The 23430-nt window shown below is 45.5% G+C and overlaps 1 pseudogene; it reads left to right on the top strand.

Moving 5' to 3' along the window:
* The first annotated feature begins 22664 nt into the window (after positions 1-22664).
* On the top strand, positions 22665-22782 carry LOC137622122 (5S ribosomal RNA; annotated as a pseudogene).
* Positions 22783-23430: the final 648 nt, after the last annotated feature.

Genomic DNA, 23430 nt, shown 5'->3' with positions numbered 1-23430 from the left:
TTTCCAACCCTTAACCCCCACGGGGTTATTTTTTCCCCACCACATTTTGCAGTATATATTTTTTTAAATGGCTCTAACAGCCTTAATTTTTGTCATAGAGAGGTCAGGTTTGTCTCATTCTTTTGGAAAATGCCTGAATTTTCTCAAATATTTATCAAAAATATGAAAAAAAAAAATTTATAGCATTTTTTTGCAACGACGTACCGGTACGTCCATGGGGGTAAAGGGATGGCTTTTGTGAAACGTACCAGTACGTCCTTTGGTGGTAAAAGGGTTAAAAAAATCTTACCATGTAGTCTTCATGCTTCAATCATTTCAGGCGGCCAGCTTACCCACCTCTACCCTTATATCTCTTCCATCTCCCCCTCCCCTCTGATATCACTTAGAACCGATAGGAGGCACCACAGCGCAAACCTATCATAGGCCTGTAAACTTCCAACCAAACTGTTTCAAAAAACATATTGAAGAAATTGAGTTGTGATAGAGCCAAATGATTGATAAATAATGGCTAAACAACAGTTAAGTTGTTAATAGGATATTTGGTTTGTGGCATTTGGTAAGAAGGGGATGCCCCACATCTCTGGTCAACTGCATAAGCACTTGGGTATTTAGACTAGTAAGCAACAGATAAAACTGATTAGAAAATCAAGTTAAAACACAGTTCCCATTTTGAAGGCAGCTTTTTATAAAATTAATTAGCTTATATGAAGAGAGTAAGGAAGGCTGGTGGTGAATGCAGCAGATGAGGCTTGTGGGGGCCAGGATGGGCCCACCTATCCCTGGAAAGGCAAGGCTTTGAGCAGGGGATCCAGGTCCCCCACCTCTATCCAGTCCCTCTTCTGGCTCCTTCTCAGGACTATTAATAAGGCTCCCAAACTGTTCATTATCACTAGTTTTCTTGTCTTGAGTACTATTTATTGAGGTGCCGGTGATGGGAGATGAGAATGAGAGAGAGATTACAAGAGAGGAAGTGAGTAGAGCTCTAGATGAAACGAGAGTAGAAAAAGCATCTGGTATGGATGGTGTGAGAGCTGAGATGTTGAAGGAACGGGGTGTGACTGTACTTGAATGGTTGGTGAGAGTGTTTAATATGTGTCTTGTGTTGTCAATGGTACCAGTAGATTGGGTTTGTGCATGTATTGTACCACTATATAAGGGTAAGGGAGATGTGCATGAGTGTTGTAATTCAAGGGGTATTAGTTTGTTGAGTGTAGTTGGAAAAGTGTATGGTAGAGTACTGATTAATAGGATTAAGGATAAAACAGAGAATGCAATCTTAGAAGTACAGGGTGGTTTCAGAAGAGGTAGGGATTCTATGAATCAGATTTTTACAGTTAGGCAGATATGCGAGAAATATTTAGTAAAAGGTAAGGAGGTGTATGTTGCATTTATGAATCTGGAGAAAGCCTATGATAGAGTTGATAGGGAAGCAATGTGGAATGTGATAAAGTTATATGGAGTTGGTGGAAGGTTGTTGCAAGCAGTGAAAAGTTTCTACAAAGGTAGTAAAGCATGTGTTAGGATAGGAAATGAAGTGAGCGATTGGTTTCCAGAGAGAGTGGGGCTGAGACAGGGATGTATGATGTCGCCGTGGTTGTTTAACATTTATGTTGATGGAGTGGTGAGAGAGGTAAATGCTCGAGTGCTTGGACGAGGATTGAAACTGGTAGATGAGAATGACCATGAATGGGAGGTAAATCAGTTGTTGTTTGCGGATGATACTGTACTGGTTGCAGACGAGGAAGAGAAGCTTGGCCGATTAGTGACAGAATTTGGAAGGGTGTGTGAGAGAAGGAAGTTGAGAGTTAATGTGGGTAAGAGTAAGGTTATGAAATGTTGAGAAAGGAAGGTGGTGCGAGGTTGAATGTCATGTTGAATGGAGAGTTACTTGAGGAGGTGGATCAGTTTAAGTACTTGGGGTCTGTTGTTGCAGCAAATGGTGGAGTGGAAGCAGATGTACTTCAGAGTGTGAATGAAGGATGCAAAGTGTTGGGGGCAGTTAAGGGAGTAGTAAAAAATAGAGGGATGGGCATGAATGTAAAGAGAGTTCTGTATGAGAAAGTGATTGTACCAACTGTGATGTATGGATCGGAGTTGTGGGGAATGAAAGTGACGGAGAGACAGAAATTGAATGTGTTTGAGATGAAGTGTCTAAGGAGTATGGCTGGTGTACCTCGAGTAGATAAGGTTAGGAACGAAGTAGTGAGGGTGAGAACGGGTGTAAGAAATGAGTTAGCAGCTAGAGTGGATATGAATGTGTTGAGGTGGTTTGGCCATGTTTAGTGAATAGAAAATGGCTGTCTGCTAAAGAAGGTGATGAATGCAAGAGTTGATGGGAGAAGTACAAGAGGAAGGCCAAGGTTTGGGTGGATGGATGGAGTGAAGGAAGCTCTGGGTGATAGGAGGATAAATGTGAGCGAGGCAAGAGAGCTTGCTATAAATAGGAATGAATGGCGAGCGATTGTGACGCAGTTCCGGTAGACCCTGCTGCTTCCTCCGGTGCCTTGGATGACCGCGGAGGTAGCAGCAGTAGGGGATTCAGCATTATGAAGCTTCATCTGTGGTGGATAAGGGGTGAGGTTGTCCCTTGTCAGGCTGGGAGGAACATAGAGAAGAGAGGTCCCCTTTTTTGTTTCATTTGTTTGATGTCGGCTACCCCCCAAAATTGGGGAAGTGCCTTGGTATATGTTTATATGTATATATATCATAGTTTAATGGGGTGTGACATATTGTATTTAATTCTTTCATGCTAGATATACATTATAACTATTTGTTGAAAATGGTTTATTAATAAGCTTGTGCTGACATAAGGCAAAAACAACATTGTAGAACAATTCCTCCTGCTATTAAATACACCACCCATAATAGTGATGTTTGTTCCTACTCATCATACAACCTCTCGTCCTTTAATTAGGGATATTGTTTAAGCTCGTGCGGGAATCTGTTGTTAAAGTAGGATAACGAGTGGTTATACCGCTGGCGAAGGTGCGGGGTGAGGAGCCCCGCCCCCTTTCCAGTCACAGAGTCCTCATTTTCGTTTCGGCCGCTGTCGTATATGGATGTACAGAGAGCTACTGGAAAAACTTGATAGTTTTCTCTTTTGCTGGAAGTGAAAGATTGTTTGTGATGGAGTATAAGCAAGAATTTCACGTTTGCCAGGGGAACGGAGGATATTGCAACCGGTTTATGTCTTAGCCGGCTGTTACTCCTCATACCCTAAAGGGGGAGAAACGAGCAAACGTTCATCACAGACAATGCCCCAAAAGACTTTGGAATTCTTTCATCGCTTCTGTCTCCTCAGGTGGTGCTAATGTTCTTGTAGCACAAGTGCAAACAGCAATGAATCGGTTCCCGTGAGTACACCACAGGTTTCTTGAGGAATCTGATCTACCTCGGATGAGTTTTCAGGTTTTGCTAGTGCACGGGGAACCCCTAGTGTTTGTCGCTTCCCATTCGGAGACTGGAAACTCTGGCTGTGACTATGCCGAATGCTGATGATGAATTGGCCGTATGGAAGACTTGGTCATCATTCGGTCTTTCAGATAGGCGCTCCATAACTTTGTTGAAGGAGCTGGTAGCTAAGGCTACCTGTACCCCAGTAGCCCCTGTGCATATAACAATGTCTTCAGTGTTTCAGGTGAAGCCAGTCCAGGGAACAAATTGGGTCCTGTAGTTAAGGGTAAATCTGGTAACGTATCCCCTGACCCAGCGGTCCATGGCCCAGAAAGCTAAAGGTAAGGGCAAGAAATTGGTTGCCACTGTATTATTATTATTATTATTTGCTAAGCTACAACCCAAGTTGGAAAAGCAGAATGCTATAAGTCCAGGGGCTCCAACAGGGAAAATAGCTCAGTGAGGAAAGGAAACAAGGAAAAATAGACCATTTTAAGAACAATAACATTACAATGAATAATTCCTAATAAACTATAAAAACTTTAACAAAACAGGAGGAAGAAAAATTAGATAGTGTGCCCGAGTGTACCCTCAAGCAAGAGAACTCTAACCCAAGACAGTAGAAGGCCATGGTACAGAGACTATGGCACTACCCAAGACTAGAGAACAATGGTTTGATTTTGGGGTGTCCTTCTAGAAGAGCTGCTTACCATAGCTAGTCTCTTCTACCCTTACCAGTTTGGTAATTTCAGTGTTGTCAGGTGTATGAGGACAGAGGAGAATATGTAGAGAATAGACCATACTATTAGGTGTATTGGTAGGCAAAGGGAAAAGGAACTGTAACCAGAGAAAAGGATCCAATGTAGTACTGTCTGGACAGTCAAAGACCCATAACTCTGTAACCGTAGTATCTCAATGGATGGCTGGTGGCCTGGCCAACCTACTACTTATAAACTTGGTGTTTCCCTGTTCCCTTACTTATGTGCAAGGTAAGGGGGTCTGGGCCCATTTCTACTCCCTCAGTGTCAGTGATTTTGCCCCCAACCTCATTCTCTTTGGGTTAATGGGGCCTTGTTAGTGTGCTTTCCCCTCACCTAGTGACAATGTGCTCCAGTGTTGTGGCTTCTATTAAAACAACCCGTGTGGTTTCTCCCCTTGGGGAAGCATTGCTGTTGACGGTAGCTCGGACTTCAACTGCTCACTGGAACAGAAAGAAGCATGCGTATCTTTCTTCCTACTTATCCTTCCGAATTTAATTTGTCCTCTTCTCAGGTGGAAAAGAGGAAGAGAGTGATGTCCAAGAAGGCCAGCTGTACTCACAGGGATAGGGCTCCCTGTGACACCACTTCTTTTTTAATGGGAATGTAAAGCCCCTGTGTGGTTCTTGAGCCTGGAAGCCTCAGCTATCGGACAGAGGTGTAAGGCCCCTTCGTCTTTTCGTTCCAAATTTGATTGATGAGCTTTGGCGACTTCCATCTCCCTTCATTCCAAGAAACTGGAGGCCCACACCTCTCTCTATCACTGAATCTCTCAATTTGATAGGGCAGATGGTACTATTAAAAACTGTTCTCAGGCATGTGCATGCTTTTGGTTGGTCAAGACTATGGGGCAGAAGGCCTTGCTCATGTCTTGGAGCATGTGGCCGTGATTGCCCTTCTGTTCCCACCCACAGAAAGAGAAGTACCTGGTACTTCTCTTGTTTCTGTCTGGTCTCATACCAGGAGTTCTCCTCCTGTTGCCATTAGCCTGTTCTGGCCTTCATCAGACCATGATTATGTGCTTGGATTTGTCCCTGGGAGGAACGGTCATAATCGTGGAGGGAGGAGCCAAGTCTCCTGAGCATGCTGCCTCTCCCTCGGCTTTAGCGAGGTACGAAGGTGTTTGGGGCCAGGATGTCTCAAGGACCTCGGACATAGATCCTATGCCTGCTGAAATAGACTACCTCAAGTCAGAGAGTTAATTTGTAAAGGTCCTTGCACTCAAGTACAATGTCCTGGGAGAGACCACCGTGACTCCTCCTTTGGTGAAGACCTCAGTCAGTGATCGGCACTTTAGTGCTCTTTAAGGATCAAAGTCCTCACTTGAATTGCCAAAGTCAGATCTCGTGGACTTGGCCTTGGAGAGGCTTGATGATCAGATCTGTTGGTCTGAGAATTCACTTAATTTCAGCATATCAAGCAATTTCCCGCCACCCCATAATGTTTATCGTAAGAATTAAGCATTGATATAATTAGGCCTATATGCCTATTTTAAAGGCTATACCTTTATACTTTCATTTATAGGCCTAAAAAATTTATATTGAATTATATAATTGTTGACCTATTAAAGGAATTGTCATTATGCATTACTATGGGCCTAGTATGATTTGAAATCAATTTATTATAGGCCTTTATATGACTATCGTATGAATCCGATATTGCTATATACATTGATGCTTTATTACATGGAGGTTATTGTATCAATTGTAGCCTAACATTTACTATTACTGTTACTCTTTTATTTTTGTAAAAAGTTTATACTAAATTATATAATTGTAGACCTATTAAAGGATTGGTGATTTGTTCCCATACTAACAACTCTGATGTTATTTTTTGGATTATCTTTCGCCGAAGCTAGAAGGTAGCCATTAGACATTAAGTGCGAGGTGGCAACTCTGCCTAACCGCTTGAGCGGGTAGGTTGGGTGGTACCCAGCCACCTCTATATATACTCTCACAGCTGTGAGGTACATCACTTTTTCTTTTGGCTCAGTAGAGATCAGATGTGTTCTCTCTCTCCCCAGACTGTCATTGGACTTTTTTATCTTTTTCTTTTCAGGTGTGTGTGTTTCTCTTACAGTTGCCTTCATGCGAACCAGTCCAGGGCGCGAGGGTGCTGCTTGTGGTACCTTCATGTCATCGTTGGAGACCGACCCGCATTCTCTGTGTCCTTCGTGCAGAGGGCATCACTGTGAACAGGGTTCGCCCTGCACAGAGTTTAATGAGTGGCCTTCCTCCCATTGGGAAAAATTTGGGCGGCGGAAGAGGAAGGACAAGAGCAATCTTTCTCCCTCAGGGGCGTGGAAAGCTCGCTCTTCTTCTCATACCCCCAAAACTTTCAAAAGCTCCTTCTTGCTCGCGCTCTTCCGAGGGACGATCAAGTACTAGCACAGACCGACAAACTCCTTGGCAACCCCAGGTTACCGGGAAGGTTGTTGCTTCCCCTAGAGGAGCAACTTCACCTCCAGCCATCGGGGAGCCATTCTTCCTTTCAGATATACTGCAGGTGTTGCCAACATTAGGGATTTCAGGACCCCCTTCAAAGGAAGGACCCCTCTCCAGAGCCGTCAACATCTCACGCTCTGCAGTTGTGCGAAGTACTTCTATTGCCTTCTCCTGGACCTTCCACTCACGTTCGCCCCTCCAATGACCTCCTGCTGACGACGGCCCCACTAGCTATCCTGTAACCTCCAACCTTCTGTTTCTTCGTACAGGAACCTGTCTGTTGCAGGTAATGATCTTCTGGGGACCAGCACTTGTACCACCAGCGGCGCAAAAGGACAAGCATCGCCATCGTCTCTCCCTTCCTGACATTCTTCCCCTGATCCCCGTTCGTAATGATCAGAAGATCAAATGGTAGGTCATCATGATCTAAAACGCTCTTCTTCTGGAAGTCGTTTTTGCTCTAGAGCTTCACACTCACAAGACCTCCGGTCTCAATGCTCTCCTCGGAGGAATTCCTATTCACGAGGAGACGTCTAGCGGTCGCGCTCTGCACGATTACGAGCAGAGTTTAGACCTAGGTCCAGATGCTCATGTTCCAGAACTCCACGATCTAGATCATGAGGACGGCGCTCATGAAGACGACGCTCCCGTTCACGAGGGCGGCGTTCACGCTCACCAGGGCACCGTTCATGAGAACGACATTTGCATTTGCGAGGCCGACGCTTATGTTCACGAGCTAGGCATTCTCAACACTCACGCCGTTCTCGAACGTGTGCCATACATTCACAACACTCAACGCTGTTCTCGATCGCGAGCCGCGCATTCACGATCAAGGTCTAGATGTTCCTCATCTAGAGGTAGAGGTAGGTGTTCGCGCAGCCCATCAGCGTGTAGCCCCTCAACCTCCCCTTCACCTAAACTACCTCGGACCAAAACTGATCATGAGACTGGCTGTCCCTCAGACAGGCGTCCGGCTAAACATCCAGTGCTGTTTACCACCTGGGGAGTATTAGCAAAGCGTTCGCCTATGTGAAGCTTGGAAACGCATCCTGGTGTGACTCATGGTTGTCCCTATTCAGAGGTTCTCTCTGCCTATTTCGTCGGATTTAGGTGCTTCTTTGCGGCAGCAGGAAGGTGTTAGACCTACCTCTTCTAGTATTGCTCCTAGTCCTCCTGTTGTGAACACTTCTGCTCGTGAATCACATCCTTTGACTCTCGAAACTCAAGATTTTGCACACGATTCCTGCGATTTTGCAAGCAAATCGACAATTTCCGCGAGCAGTTAAGAGCAGATGTGTCGGAACCACAAGCAAGTGCAATACCAACACCTCCGCCTCCAACTCCAGCAGCAGGCCGATACCCTTTCCATAGGGTTTCAAAGAGCCTCCTTATAGGTTTGCGGATGTTCCTATTAGTCCTGACCGTCTTCATTTCCATCTAAGGAACGTGTTCCTCTGTCACAAAGACTCTCCCCTGCGTCAACTAAGTCTCCTTCTAGAGATCCCCCCAGGGGACGTTCTTCTCCTGGACCTTCAAGGGAAGCCCATGGCTTACTTAGAGGTTCTGATCTTCCTGCATGAGTGAGCACTTTTCTCTCCACCATGCAGAAGTCTCTGGGTGTGGCTCCTCCACAACATCCGACTGCTCCAGTCAGAGCGACCCCTAGAATCCTTTGGAATCCTCGCTGAGTTCATCTGTTGGGACTCTAGACCCTAGAAGGAGATCAACGTCAGACAAGGCACGCAGATCACCTTCATCCCAATCGCGTGCCAAGGTTCCATATTCTTCTGACTCTTACATGGCCAACCTACCCTTTACCCTGGTTAAGGCAAAGGAAACCACGACCAAGAGGCAGAAGAGAAGGATGAGAGGCGTAATACCACCTCACGCCGACATCATCCACCTAGGATGAGTAGGGACATAGGCTCGCCCAAGGAGATGACTGTGCATCCCTTCAATCCTCAAGAAATTAAGGTAGTGCCTTCAGACCAGCGTCTAATTTCCTTACCTCCTCCAGAAGAAGAGCCTTCAGCTCCTGCGGCCTAAGCTTCGTCTGCTTGTGCCTTGAAAACTTAGCAAGGTCCCCCTCCTAAGACCGCGGAGGAACGTCCTGTGTGTAGGGAGTCAAAAGACACCAAGATGAAACCCAAAAACACTGCAGCAAGGGAAGCACGTATGGCTAAGGCCCAGAGAAAGTCCTCCGTGTCGGGTCCCTCAAGCAACACTGTTGACGACTCTGGACGTGAGCCTGGACGACTCCTTGGATTCCGATGATGAGAAGCTTCCAAAGGCGACTAGTCCAAACTTCCAATGTGAGCAAGAGAGATGTGAGTCGGAGCACACCTTTTGGCAGGTCCTCTTGTATGAGGGCCATTAATAGGCTGTCTACTCCTGGTACCTCCACCCAGGAGGGTAAAGACATGGTTCTCGATGAAATATTCGAGATCCAGAAGCCCTCCAGGACCAGTGCAGCTTTGCCCTGGTCTAAAGGTTTGACAGCTGCCAAAAGGAAGGCTATCGCTCTGATAGTCGGAACTTCTTGTTCCTTGAGGGCAGTTTCCTCCTCCCTGTCTCTTTCACTCCCTGTTGTCTTACAAAGGAAGTACTATGAGATCGAAGGGAAACCTCATTCCACCATGTCCCCCGACCCTTCAGTTGAGTCCCTGACAAAGGGTCTTCCGACTCGAACCCTCTCTTCTCTGAGGGCCTCCCTCTTGGCAGATGAGCTACTTAACACAGAGAAAGTCATGAAGTACGCCCTGCAGGTGGCTTCGTGGCTTGATCTCTGGCTAGAATCATTGGGCTTCATGGTCGGCTCCCACAATATTTCAAAGGAGTCGGCCAGGAAGATTTGGAGCCTTTCCTGTTGTCGGGTACCCGAATTCTTGAGTTCCGGTCGCACCACGTCGTCAACTTGTGGGTAAATGCTATACTCACGAGAATTTTTTGCCGTCGCTAAGAAATTCCACTAACAAGTGCTGAAGGAGGAAGTCTCCCAGTTGAGGAACTCCACCCTTGAGGGTTTTTCTCTCTTTGTCCTAGAGGAGATAGTGAGGGCTGCTGAACGATGGAGGAAATCATCAAACGATTCTCTCCTCTATAGGGCCATGGCATCGAGGCCCTATGGTAGACCTTCCCAGTCATCTCGTAGTCAGCAAGCACCTTCTTCTTCTCACCCTTCAGCTTTTAGGTCCTCAGGACCTACAAAGGTATCTAAGCGGCACTTTCCATCTAAAGGCCAGAAAGGGACCAAGTCCTTCAGAGGCAAGAAGGGAGGAAATGGAAGTGGCCAAGGTGGTCACTCCCACTAGGTATGGCATTCCTCTTCATCTAACACCTGTGGGAGCATGCCTGCAGCACTTCTGGCAGAGGTGGCAGTTTCACGGGCCACAACCCTGGATGGTCAAAGTGATCGCTCTAGGCTATCGCATCCCGTTCATTCAATCTCTCCCTTCTCTGACTCGGGATCCAGTGCATCTAGGCTTCTATGCGAAGGGATCTGCAAAGGAGCTGGCCCTCAGGGCCAAAGTCCAGACCATACTGTAGAAGGGCGCTCTCCAAGAGGTTGCAGACGTGTCCCCAAGCTTCTACAGTCAAATTTTTCTAGTGAAAAGGGCGACTGTAGAAGCCTGGGGACCGGTCCACAACCTATTGGAGAGCGCCCTTCTACAGCATGGTCTAGACTTCGGCCCGGAGGGCCAGCTCCTTTGCAGATCCCTTGGCATAGAAGCTTAGATGCTCTGGATCCTGAATTAGAGAAGGGAGAGATTGAATGAGCAGAATGCGATACTGGAAGCTGGATGATCTATCTCCTTTGAACAAGTTTGTGCAACAGACTCAGTTCAGAATGGAGACGGCAGACGCGGTCATTCAAGCGGTTCGTCCAAGGGACCTCATGTGCACATTGGATCTAAAGGACACACTTCTAGATCCCAATCCATCCATCTTTCAAGGAAGTATCTAGGGTTCATACACGAGGAAAAGATATACCAATTCAAGGTTCTATGCTTTGGTCTCGCAGCAGCTGCTCAGGTATTCACCAGTGTTCGCCGTAGTGTCATCTTGGGCTCACAGGAACGGCATTCGTCTCCTCAAATATCTAGAGGACTGGCTAATCCTGGCATACTCAGAGACAACCTTTCTTCATCACCGATACATGCTGGGGATCCTGATAAATCACAAAAAGTCATTACTCCAACCTTCTCAAAGGCATGTATACCTCAGGATGATAATAGACACTGTTCAAGAGAAAGTTCTCCCAACAGATGAAAGATAACACAGACTAATAGAAGTGGATGCACCCTTCCTCAGAAAAGAAGTCCTTCTGGCCTCTCGTTGGTCGAGTCTACTAGGTCATCTAACCTCTCTTATCCATCTAGTTCCAAACTGCTGCCTGAGGATAAGATTCCTGCATCTTAAGCTTCTATGCAAAGGGATCTGCAAAGGAGATGGCCCTTAGGGCCAATGTCCAGACAATGTTGCAGAAGGGCATTCTCCAAGAGGTTGTGGATGGGTCCCAAGGCTCTTACAGTCAAATTTTTCTGCTGAAAAGGGCGACTGGAGGCTGGATACCAGTCATCGATCTCCTCTGAACAAGTTTGTGCAAAAGACTCAGTTCAAAATGGAGACGGCAGACACCGTCATTCAAACGGTTCCTCCAAGGGACTTCATGTGCACATTGGATCTAAAGGACGCATACTTCCAGATCCCAATCCATCCGTGTTTCAAGGAAGTATCTAGGGTTCATACACGAGGAAAAGATATACCAGTTCAAGGTTCTATGCTTTGGTCTCGCAACAGCTCCTCAGATATTCACCAGATTGTTCGCCCTAGTGTCATCTTGGGCTCACAGGAACGGCATTCTTCTCCTCAGATATCTGGAGGACTGGCTAATCCTGGCAGACTTGGAGACAACCCTTCTTCATCGCCGAGACATGCTTCTCGAGTTTTGTCAGGATCTGGGGATCCTGATAAATTACGAGAAGTCATTACTGCAACCTTCTCAAAGAATGGAGTAACTCGGTATGATAATATCCACAATCCATCCCATCAGACGAAAGAGTACACAGACTGAGAAAAGTGGCTGCACCCTTCCTCAGAAAAGGTCTTTCTGGCCTCTAGTTGGTTGAGTCTACTAGGTCATCTAACCTCTCTCATCCGTCTAGTTCCAAACGGCTGCCACAGGATAAGATCGCTGCAATGGCAGCTGAAGTCCATGTGGAACCAACACTCCGATCCACCAGACACTCGAGTTCCTATAACTCAGGATCAGGTGACAGACTTGAATTGGTGGATGGCAGACGAAAATCTTCGACGGGGCCAGAATCTTCTTGTCCCTCCTCTGGATTTGATGTTCTTCACTGAGCTGACAGGGATCTGTAGGCATAACTATATTTATAGCTTAATATTAATCTTTATATATTTTTTTATGAGACGTAAACAATGAGTAGTTTTTTTCCACTCTGTATATGCAAAACATGCAAATTATGTGTGACCAGATAAGAACCTTCTACAAACCTGTAAAAATGTAGTAGGCTGAGGGCCACAAAAGACTTCTGTTCCGAATTAGAAAAACGTGAATAATAAAACCATAAAAAAGATTTAAATTTCTTGTATATGAAGAGAATATATCGTTCAGATAATAAATTGATATAATTTTTCTCGTTATCAAGAAACTGTCACTACGACTCATCAATGGGCATTGAATAGTAGTGTCTATGCACCTGTACATTCGGTGTCAAAAGTAATGCAACAAATTTCAGAGGATTTCATTCAAAATTCATTAAGTGGCGCCTACAGCATATATTTCTAGAACTAATTTTTCTCCTACATTGAAAGCTCTATCAAACAAAATAAAGCTAATATCAAATCTATGACATTTATTAGAATCATAAGAAAAAATTATGGTAATAGTAATTATTGCAAACTATAGAGACGAAACAAGTTCAACACAGGATTACCAACATTATTACCTATGTATACTTCAAGCAATGTGGAAACAAGTACCGTATATACTCGTGTAATGTTCGACTTCGTGTAATGTTCGACCCCCCTATTTTGCCTTCAAAATCATGAATCTATCATATACCTCATGTAATGTTCGAGTCTTGATTTTGGCAGTAGGCTAGAGGTCTTTTATCTCCAGCATACCATAATTACCAACAAAGTAAGGTTTATGTCTAAGTGCGACAAACAAATGTATAAAACAAATCGGAACAACACCTAAATACTAACATCTGTTTACAATAATAATTGAGTATTCAGCGTACATTTTATAGCGAACACTTTAGTAGACGATTATCATCACCGCCTAATAGCTTTCAAAAACAAGCAAACACTTCAAGTAGCAAACAAAATTAGTTCATCGTTTTGAGTAACAAATTACCATTACCGGTAATTGCAGGTAATTACGGTGATTATAATTACCCGTTATGCTAATAATTTTTTTTCCTCACAATATATATGAATAAGAATTTACTCATAACCCATCAAGATGTCTACCAAGAAATATAAAAAATTTACTGCAAAATTCAAGCTTCAAATTATTGCAGCCGCTGTCCGCTGAAACGACAAATAACGTTCAAGCCGTAAAAATTTTTGGAGTTACCGAAACTAGCGTTCGAACTTGGAGAAAAAAAAATGTGGATTCAATTAAGAAAAATTTTTGCGGTTTATTATTAATATCAAATAATATACAATACCAAGTAAAATAAAATGAGCCTTATTTTTTCATTAACCATATCACGTTATAACGTACGCAACCCGACAGTTTGCTAGCTTCATACCTGCTGCGTTATGGTAAAGTCATTACTCCTAGCAAAAAAAACAAACTATTTATGATTGTTTAGGAAATAAAATCCATGCTAATAATATGTCTGGTGTTAAATGAACATGGTTAGTACTGTATATATAGTCCTAGCCTATGTTTACCTACCAGTAGGTAACCTTATATACATGTAAGCATAGCCTACGATTACCTACCGGTAGGTAGCATAGCCTAGGGTAATTTTCGCGTAGGCCTAGCTTACGTTTACCTACCGGTAGGCCAGAAATTTTTACTTTTTCAAATATATATCTCGTGTAATGTTCGACCCTTACTTTTTTAACTGAAAAATAGGCCTTCAAAAATCGAACATTACACGAGTATATACGGTATTCAGTATCATAGTGTATTAATTATATTAGCCAAGATGCATAAAACCGTGCCATTATCAACAGAATATACAGGGAAAATATCTGTAACCTTAACCCTGGATAGGTACGGTCCTCGGACACCCCTTTAAGGGTATACTCGGACGCGAACGACCCCGACGCCAAAAAAAATTCTTGAAAAATCAGTTTTTGCAGTAACCTCCTTTTTTCTTTTGCCAAAAAAAACTTCAATGAATGCTTAAAACAACTGTAAAGATAAATACTACTCATCTGCAGAAAAACTATTTATTATAAATATTTTAAAAAATTAAGTAGAAAAAAAAAAGACCTGACATAAAAATTCATAAAAAAAAAGTTTATACATATATACACAAATCCTTTTAGGAATTGATTCTTGAATGTTTAGGACACATCTTGATGTATTTTGGATGAAGTCAGACCCATGGAGGTGAAGATCTGAAATGAGAAAAAAAGGGTAACTTTTTTTGGCCAAAAAAAATTGTCCAAATTTCATGAATTTTTTTGGGTACCCAAATGAAATAGGAAGTGGCTAATTTTTTTAGGGAATAAACATATGTTATCCTAAAATAGAAATATGTAAAAAAATCTTCATTATTTTGTAAATTACATTTATATCAGGGGCCATATCTAAAGGTAATTTTTTGAGTACTTGGAAATTTCGTAAAAAAATACATATATTTAATATATAATATGATATTTATGCAGGTAAAAATATACCAAAATATCACAAATTCTATAGGGAACAAGAATATATATAGATAGGGCAGCTTACGCTTCGGATATGTCCACAAAATGGCCGCCAACCACACTGACTCAGACTCCCTAATCTGCCACTTGAAATGTAGGAAGGGTATGTCAATTTCAAGGTGTTATTTACTAATCTAATTATTATTGGATATGCATAAAAATTGTATGGTGGGTTGCTGGATAATTGTCGATTATTTTACGACTATAAAATTAAAATTCTGACCCAAAAAAATTTTTTTTGAAGGGAAATAAAATCGAAAAAAAAAAATGTAAAACAATATTTTAGCTAAAAAAATTTGATGATATTCAATCAAAAAAAAAGTAAACAAAATTTTCCGACAAATAAACATCTAGAGGAATCATTACTCTGTGATAGTTCCTTAGTACGTAGTAATTTTGAAAGAATTGGGAAAAAACGAAAAAATGGCAATCACCGGAAAATCGAACACATACCTATATATACGCCATATCTGGCTAAAAAAAAGATAGGCATGGGTAGCCAGATCATCTAGAAACACTTTCCAACACTTTAAAAATATAAGTTTTGCGACACTACTTGCCAATTCCTTACGGTAACATGACTAAGCAAAAAAATGCAAAACAAATAAAAAGGGGCACTCGTGGAAAAATGGCCATTCTAATATACGGCATTTCAGAAAAAAAAAATTTCAGCCACGTGCTAGGCAAACCATCAAGGCATATTTTCCGACAAATAAACATATAAATGAAATATTACTCTGTGATAGTTCCTTAGTACGTAGTAATTTTGAAAGAAATGGGAAAAAACGAAAAAATGGCAATCACAGGAAAATCGAACACATACTTATATATACGCCATATCTGGCTAAAAAAAAAATAGGCATGGGTAGCCAGATCATCTAGAAACACTTTCCAACACTATAAAAATATAAGTTTTGCGACACTACTTGCCAATTCCTTACGGTAACATGACTAAGCAAAAAAATGCAAAACAAATAAAAAGGGGCACTCGCGGAAAAATGCCCAACATTCTAATATACGGCATCTCAGATAAAAAAAAAAGACATGCACGTGTTAGCCCAACCATCAAGGCACACTTTCTAACACATAAACATGAAAAAAAAATCAATAATATACGGCAATTCCTTACTACGTAGTAAATTTTTACAAATATTGAAAAAAAAACAGAAATTGGCAACCGCAGTTAAATACCCAATATACCAATAACTACGTCGTATCTGACAAAAACAAAATCACGCATGGGTAGCCAGATCATCTAGACACACTTTCCAACATTAAAAAAGCAAAAGTTTTACGACACTATTTCGCAATATCTTACGGAAAAATGACTTGGCAAAAAAATTAAAAAAAATTAAAAAGGGACACTCGCGGTAAAATGCCCGAAATTCTAATATACGACATCTCAGATAAAAAAAAAGACATGCACGTGTTAGCCCAACCATCAAGGCACACTTTCTAACACATAAACATGAAAAAAAAATGAATAATATACGGCAATTCCTTACTACGTAGTAATTTTTACAAATATTGAAAAAAAAACAGAAATTGGTAACCGCAGTTAAATACCCAATATACCAATAACTACGTCGTATCTGACAAAAACAAAGTCATGCATGGGTAGCCAGATCATCTAGACACACTTTCCAACACTAAACAAGCAAAAGTTTTACGACACTATTTGGCAATATCTTACGGAAAAATGACTTGGCAAAAAAATGAAAAAGGGGCTCTCGCGGTAAAATGGTCCTCGTGGTGATGAACGACATTTTAACTAAAAAAAAAAACATGCACATGGTAGCCAAACAATCCACCAAGACTTTCCACAACTGATAACCTATACAAGTTGCACCATTCTACGACAATTTCATAATACGTAATAACTTTGATAATTATGCAAACTACCTCAGAAGGGTAAACTCGGACGCGAACGACCCCGACGCGTCTCAGAAATCGGGGAAGGAGTACAGCTACAGCAATGCACATCTGGACACTACTAGAGCGTGTAGGGGAGACACCTCCTGCAGGTCGATCACCCACAAATTCAGTCACAGGGGTGAGTCACGTGAGAAAAACCTGTTTTTTTTTGACGCTCGGGGTCGCAAACGACCCACCGTACCTATCCAGGGTTAAACAAAATCAACCATAGATGCTCCTAGATTCAACAGAGAAGTAGGGTGTGATTGGTAGTCCTGAATGTTGCTTGTAAGACCTGACCGTTCATACTCTACTTTAGCTTTGGCTTAGGTTTTGCCCCACAACACAAATGTAACATCACCTACCCAACCTATGAGTCACCAGCTGTGTCATCCTGGGGGGGGGGATTTACCCTAATATCCCCATCACCAACCCGTGCATGCCAAGGGATAGGCTTGACCAGGCGCCACAGCATCAGCCGTAGTCGCAAACATCGGACGAACACAGTGATTTCTTAAACTTAGGAACAGTAGATATGAATCCGCTTTGAAAACTCACATGGGATTGCTAATTAGTATATTTTATTCAAATGTCATCCTCTTGATCTGATGATAAGTATCGGTGATTAAATGTAGTGTCCCAGAAGGTACTGTATTTCCTCAGCGAATTGTCATTGTTGATTCATTAAATGTTTATTAAAAAAGATACATTATTTCCCCCATAGTAACGTGCAGCGGCTCTACATTTGTTAACGAGAGTTCAGCACTGAATGACAGCAGGAAGGAGTGCATATAAGCATTAGCCTAATGTAATTTTTAGATAAACTTTCTACTTTTATAGCATTACATCAGAGGTTATTATGATTTTTTTTGGTAAAATGCAAAGAAGTTTAGCATCTGAATAAGGAAATATAAATAAGATACAAGTTGGTGTAAAAAATAACAAAATCCAAGTTATATGCGCATTTAATTGGCTACATGGTTAGGCCTATTTCAATAATCGAGGGAATATATTTTCCAGCTTGTTATTAGAAATGGAGCTGTTTGGATATCCATATGATTGTAAACATGATTTTCCATTAGTTATGTTTCACAATTATGAGCTTTATACATATGTGCTTGGTTTACTGCAAAAGTTTAACCAGTTTTTATAGGTTTTTAAAGGTCGCTCATGAATGGCAGAAGCAGGGGACAGTGACTTTGCCCTAGCAATCAGGACAATGCCCTAGAGATGGACCATATATTATATGATCAGCGCCCAAGCCTCCTCTCCACCCAAGCTAGGACCAGGGAGGGCCAGGCAGTGGTTGCTGATGACTCAGCAAATAGACCTATAGGCTCCCCCAAACCCCCCAAACCTTAGCTCTCAAGGATGGTTAGGTTCCAGACACTAATGGCACTAACAAGTCTGAGTGGGACTCGAACCCCTGACCGGCAAACACCAGGCACAGATGTTACCAATCAGGCCACAGCAAGGAATATGTTAAAAATAACTTTTGATTTAACGCTATAAAAGTAGAAAGTTGATTTACATTTGTTCCGTAACCGAAATATAAACCACGCTATTTACATTGGGTTTACCTTTTAGCGTAGCTGAAATAGCGAGCCATTAGAATTTAACGAGGGTGTATTACCCCCGCGCTAGTTAGCGGGGGGTAGGGGAGTGGTAGCTAGCTACCCCTCCCCCCCCTCACACACCGGTGAACTGCTCCACTTTCACTTTTGGCTCGGACATGGACAGACGTCTCTGTCTTTGTCCTCGCTTGGCAGCCATTGTTGTTTTGTCTTTACTTAATCACTCACTTTTCTTTTACTCAATATATATGTAAACATTTTTTCGTGTTTATGTATATATTTGAGTATAGAAATCAGTAAGTTTCCTTTTCAGAGTTTGTGCTTGTGTGTGTAGTGTACGATATCTCCGTGGAGCCCTCGGCAGTTAGGCCACCATGGTGTAATTTCATGGGTCGCGATCGAGTTTGACTTCGGTCTTTCTCTCTCTCTCTCTCTCTTGGAGGTCGTTCACCCTTTTACTACGTTATTTTTACGACGTCTGAGTAGCTTCCTTCCCGTGTGGGTGGGGTTGCTACGCCGTACGTTTTGTCTCAATTAGTTTATGAATCTAATTGTATTTGTTGATTTTTCAGCTTTGTAGAACGATTCCTTTCGGGGTTTTCGTTCTTTCTTTAGTGTTCATTCATTTTTAAATTACATAATTACATAGTTACATAATTATAATTGTTATAATTCTGTGTTGGTTACAGCTTTCCTTCCGTGAGTGTAAGTGGTTGTGAGGGCACGTGTCTGTTGTGTAATTCTTGTGTTCCTTTACCTCGGGATTCCTCTTCGGAGCCTTCCCGGGGGAATGAATGTTAACTAATGATTTTTGTTTTTATTTTTCACAGTTACCGATCTAGTTCGTTTCTGTAATGTGACAACGGAGTGAGCTGTCTTGTTGAGGCCTGGGGATTCGGCTGTTGCTGCCTCCCCTATAGATCGTCAGGGGCTTGTCTCCTTCTCCTGGAAGTACTCCCGTGACGATTGACAGCTCTCCAGTTCATTTTAGAACACTCAGGAGGCTCGCCTCCTTGGGTGGGTAGCTTTCCTTCCGAGGGAAGTTTTCCTGTTTAGGCTTGAGTTTTTTCCCCTTTGGGGGGTTCTTCTCTTGCCTTTTTTTCGTGCGACTATGCTCTTGGTGCTGAGCGGTCGCACCTGCAGTTACGCTCAAGGGGCTGGGCAACTGCAGGAGCCCCTCTTCGGAGGATTGCTCTTTTTAGGTCACTGGCTGACCCGTCTCTTCTACGAAGTGTTTCTCTTTCGTTCGCGAGAGAGTACACTCATAGAGACTCCTCTTCGGAGGACTCTTCTGCTGTTGTCGCTGTTGGCCACCTTCGCCGTAAGGCTCACCGTCCGCTACGTCGTAAGGGCCTCCCATCTCCCTATAAGGGTGCTAAGAGGCGCCTTTTTGAATCTCCGTATGCAGCCTGCAACTCCTTCTTCTTGACCTTCCGCCCCTGGTGCAGATGGACAGCAGTCTGACCTCGTCTTTCGACGGACAACGGTTTTCCGACGGACATCGGTCTTCCGACAGACAACGGTCCCTTCGGGGCAAAGGGTTGCCTCCCACTAGGGTGCTTCCCTTGCGTGTCAGGGTTCCCCTGCGCGCCCTTCTGCAGTGTTCTCTCCGGCTCAGTGTTAGCGCACAGGCGCTCTCCTGCTCATCAGCGTTTTCCGGATCGCTAGCGCTCTCCTGTTCGCCAGCGCTCTCCTGTTCGTCAGCGCTCTCCTGTTCGTCAGCGCTCTCCTGTTCGTCAGCGCTCTCCTGATGATCGTCGCTACTGTTCCTGTTGGTTCCTTATACGCGCCCACGTTCGCCCGCGCAATCTAGAACTTCGGTTCAGGTCTTGGACAAGGACTCTTCTTTTACGCACAGGATTCCACGCGTTGCCTTCTGGTCGCCAGCGATCACCAGCTCGCCATCGACCACAGACGCGTCAACGTTCGCCTGCTCGTCAGCGATCTCCTGCGCGTCAACGATCGCCATCGATCTGCCACGCGTGTCAGGTCCCCTGGACACCATCAGTAGCGATCTAGCGCTCGCCTGCTGTGGACCACGATCTCTGGTAGCTGAGTCTTGCCGTAGATCTTCCTCCTGCTCGCCAGCGCTCACCTTTACTTCTGTCCTTCTGTGTGCCAGCTTTCTTCAATCTGCGCGCCCTTTCCTGCCACGCACCAATGGGCGCTAACGGTCGTCCTGACCGTCCATGATCGCCTGATTAACAGCTTGCTTCAGCGCTCTCCTTCCTGATGCACCTGCGCGCCTTCTGTTTAGCGCGATGCGCGCTAACCATCCCTAGTCTCTTACGCATTAGCAATCGCCTACACGCCCGCGTGATTCTTTGCCTGCGCGCTAGCGTTTTGTTAACCCACCACCGCTCGCCAACGCGCCGTCGCTTGCCGACGCGCCATCGCTTGCCGACGCGCCATCGCTTGCCAACGCGCCTTCACTCGCTTACGGGCCATCGCTCGCCAAGATGCGCCATCGCTCGTCAACGCGCCATCGCCCACCTACACGCGCCATCGCCCACCTACACGCGCCATCGCCCACCTACACGCCATCGGTCTCCCGACCGCCTGCGCCCACGTGCCTGCGCGACCACACGCCCACGTGCCCGCACGACCGTACGCCCACGTGCCCGCGCGACCGCACGCCCACGTGCCCGCGCGACCGCACGCCCACGTGCCCGCGCACATGTGCTCCAATGTTCGCCCGCGTGCGAACAACGGTATTCCATCGCGCGGACCGACGGTGTTCCATCGCGCGAACCGACGGTGTTCCGTCGCGCGAACCGACGGTGTTCCGTCGCGCGATCGACGGTGTTCCGTCGCGCGAACCGACGGTGTTCCGTCGCGCGAACCGACGGTGTTCCGTCGCGCGAACCGCGCGAACGTCGGCTCGATTCCTGCAGTATCCATTGCTCGCCTACGGGTCATCGCTCACCTGTGAACTTTCGGTTTCCGACCACCAGCTCTCGCCCTTCCTACCACGCTCACCCTCCTTCTGCGCTCCCTCGTGCACTTTCGTCTGCGCTCCTGCGTGCCCGCGCATGGGCGCTTCCACGTTCGGCCACACGCAAACCATTGATTTACCATAGCGCGAGCGCCAGGGCGATTGCGACCGCGATTCCCATCGGGGTTTCGCAACATGGCCAGCCTGGCGAGTCTTCTGGAGCATATTTCCAGAACACGGTCTTCACCCCGTAAACGCAGAGCATGGCACATGCAAGAGCAGGAAGAATCTTCAGGGAGGTCTGAGCAACATTCTTCTTTCCAGAACCTGGGTTAGCCCTTCCTCGTCATTCCCTGGAAGGGTCTTGCCAGGGAGCTTTCCGTTCGAGATTTCTCCGTCGGGTGAGCGGTGACTGGTTTACCCCTTCCTCTTCTCCATCTCGTGGAAGGGGCTTACCAGGTCCTTTCCCTCCTCGGTTGCGACCCGAGGTTTTGTACAAGGAAGCTCCAGGAAGGTCATGGGTACTTTCCGCCTCTCGGGCTCAAGCACCTTGGCGTTTCGTCACCAAGTTTCGAACTTGCGGGCAAGCTCGAGGTTGGACCATCTAGACGCAGTGACTGAGGGCTTCCTCTCGAGTGTCTCCTCCGTGGATGTCGACAAGCTCAGACACTCTTCCATCCTTGGGAAGAGCTTGTTTGTGCCCAAGGACAGAGACATGGACAGCGGTTGTGCCGAGGAAGTCGACTTCCGTTTTCACTCCTCCAAGGCGCTTTCTTCCAGACCCTGCAGGCCTCCAGCGCCTCTTCTTTCAGCCTCGTCGGCCTAAGTTATCGGACCGGCTACGGCAGCTAAGACAAGGTGTCCAATAGCAGTCCCCTCCTGTCAGGGACAGGTAGCACGGGAAGCTCTCCTGGGGGGGCATAATCCTAGAGGGAGCGGCAGAGTTCACAAACTCTAGGATTGGCAACCCCCCCTTGCAGGTCTCACGCTGGGAGGATGCCTAAGATTACTCATCCGGATAACAGCTTCCCGATGCCAATTCCTGCACGATCTCCGTGATCAGCCAGGGATATCGCGCCTCGCTCATACCATCTCTCCGTCTCTGTCAGCGAATTCAGTGTCACCGAACCTCTATGCCAGGGGGTCGGCAAGAGTTTTGCCCGTTTGGGCAGAATGGTACATGCCTTAGCAGAAGGTCCTCCATAGGATCGTCGACGGCTTCACCCCCCGGCTTCTTCAGTCGATCCTTTCTCGTAGGAAAGCATCTGAGACGGGAATTCCGTAGTCAACCTCTCAGCTCTGTTCAAGTTTGTCGAACAAACTTCGTCCAGCGTGGAACAGCAGAATCGATCAGACTGGTAACGAGGCGGCGGGACTCCTTAGGCCCTGGATCGGAAGGACGGGTACTTCCAGTTTCCATTCCATCCATCTTCCAGGAAGCTCTTGGAATTCAGCCTAGACTTAAGATGCGGTTTGGCGATCCCGCCGCGGCATCGCAGGTTTTTCCCCAAAGAACTCTCCCTGCTTTCCTCATGGCCGCTCAGGAGCAGGCTTCCACCTCCTTCGCCTTTTGGAGGTCTGGTCAACTCCGGTAGGCTCGGGTTCGACCTTCTTCAACGCCGGGACAAGCTTCCGGGTCCTTACCACGAGTGAGGGATCATGGTAATTTGCTAGGAGCCTTCTCTACTTCGGCCTCAACATCTGGGGTATCTAGCCATGATATGGAGTCAACGGCCTTACCACGTTGGAAACACCGCTTCTCGTCCGATCAGCGAAGTTAAGCAACGTTGGGCTGATCAGTACTTGGATGGGTGACCGCCTGGGTACGCCAGATGCTGTTGCCTCCTCCTCCGAGCCTTCCCTTCAGTTGACTGTGGCAAGGATGAGGAGAGTCGCAGTACCTGTTCTCAGTCAAGCAGAGCTTTCAGCCCTACCTTGGAACGTTTCCTGGGTCTCTTTTCCTCATTGACCCGTCTAAAGTCCCGAACGGTCGCCTCAGGATAGGTTCCCTGTGGGGCGGCCCAAGTTCCGGTGGTATCAAAGCAACGATTAACCGGAGTTTCTGGCCCCTAGGGGACCAGCGGAACGTTTAGACCTGCAATGGGTGTTGACCTATGGAACCTCTTGATGGGAGTGGATATTCTCGTCCTTTCCCCACATTTGGATGCTGTTCTCGGACTCGTCAAAGAAAAGGGGGGGGGGGGGGGGGGGGCGCATGTTCAGGTTCAGGCCTATGGTCAGGACCTGAAGGATACCTCTCCATCATTCAGGCAGGCTTAGGGGCCGTAGTCTGGCCCCTCTACAGATCCTACAGTTCCTGCCGAGTCGCTCCGTGCGCGACGACTTCATGGTACTGGCGTATTCCAACCAGCAAGGGACGCATTTTCATACCTTCGCATCTTCCAGTAGAGATACTGAGAGGATCCAAGGTCCTCTCTATACCACTATCGGCTCGCTCATTCCGGGCAGAGGAATGTTCTCTCTGACTATCT

Source organism: Palaemon carinicauda, chromosome 28 (genome assembly GCF_036898095.1).
Source record: "Palaemon carinicauda isolate YSFRI2023 chromosome 28, ASM3689809v2, whole genome shotgun sequence".
NCBI lineage: Eukaryota > Metazoa > Arthropoda > Malacostraca > Decapoda > Palaemonidae > Palaemon > Palaemon carinicauda.
This window is presented reverse-complemented; position numbering and strand designations above follow the sequence as displayed.